The sequence below is a fragment of the Medicago truncatula genome, chromosome 7 (genome assembly GCF_003473485.1).
Source record: "Medicago truncatula cultivar Jemalong A17 chromosome 7, MtrunA17r5.0-ANR, whole genome shotgun sequence".
Lineage (NCBI taxonomy): Eukaryota > Viridiplantae > Streptophyta > Magnoliopsida > Fabales > Fabaceae > Medicago > Medicago truncatula.
In genome coordinates this window covers 6,113,350-6,114,472 of record NC_053048.1, presented here as the reverse complement: position 1 = coordinate 6,114,472, position 1,123 = coordinate 6,113,350, and the positions used below count along the sequence as shown (strand labels likewise).

At 29.1% G+C, this 1,123-nt stretch overlaps 1 long non-coding RNA gene across 1 annotated transcript; it reads right to left on the bottom strand.

The window, feature by feature from the left end:
- Positions 1 to 340: 340 nt before the first annotated feature.
- LOC120577168 (uncharacterized) lies at positions 341 to 842 on the bottom strand. Its single transcript, XR_005643219.1, has 2 exons — positions 728 to 842; positions 341 to 606 (listed from the first exon to the last, which is right to left on the bottom strand). It is a non-coding gene; the product is annotated as an uncharacterized lncRNA (long non-coding RNA).
- Between the last annotated feature and the right edge of the window lie 281 nt (positions 843 to 1,123).

Below are 1,123 nucleotides of genomic sequence, written 5' to 3'. Positions count from 1 at the left end.
AGAATTATGATCGGAAATTGATGTCGATTGGAAAATTGATGTCGATTAGAAATTGAAAATCAACATAAAAATGAAAGGCAGAGTGGTTGTAGTGGATCAAATTAAAGATGGATCTCCTATCAAGTTGTTAATCCACCAAAACTTATGGATTAGAGAAATAAAGGATGAATATGATACGATTAGAAATAAGTTTAACTTATCCTTTTTTATTGATGCACCAAATTACTGATTGGATCAAGATATAATAATTTCATCATATGCTATCTCTTTATCATGTGTACCAAACGAGATGACTCGATCGTCGAATTTTAAAATGGACAAAAAAATGAGACCGAAAATATAACAGCTCATAAAATAGGATGTGAGGTTATTATTAAATTCCCATAATTATTACAATCAGGAACATAATTAATCATCCACAACGTATCCAACATGAACACATGTGTGTATTGCCAGTAGTGTCACATCTACAACTCCGAGGTTGAGCTCCTTTATATCTTGAATTGAATTCTTCTTCGCAGGTTTTAAAAGAACAACTGTCGAGACAGGGACCACACAATCCCTTTAGAACTCTGGGACAAAAATTCATGTCGGGGTGCACTACATCTACAACATAAAAAAAAAAAAAAAAAAAAAAAAAAAAAAAAAAATAATATGACAAAATTCTTTCAAGTCATTTTGATAATAATCATAATAATAATTATTATAATTATAATAATAAATATACCAGATCCGTAGGTGAGGCTGAAGAGAACAAACAAAGCCACCACAAATAGGATAATGCTTCGTCCTAGCTTCATGATGATATTTGTGCAAACACATGCAATATTTTCAATAGAACTATGTGAAATCAGAGGAATGGAACACATATATATATGCATCACTAAAGTTTGATAATGAATGTTAAGGACAAAATATATTATTATTTATATGAAAATTTATTTAAATATTAATCTTTTAACTTATTGGAATTTATAGTATATTATGTTAAAACTTGTTATATATATATATTATTTATTTTTTCAAAAAAAAAATATTCAAACGAGAACGATAGTTTATATTATTAAAAGCCAATCACATACTTTTTAGGGGTAATACTATCCAGTGCCCGCCCCGGGGGCAC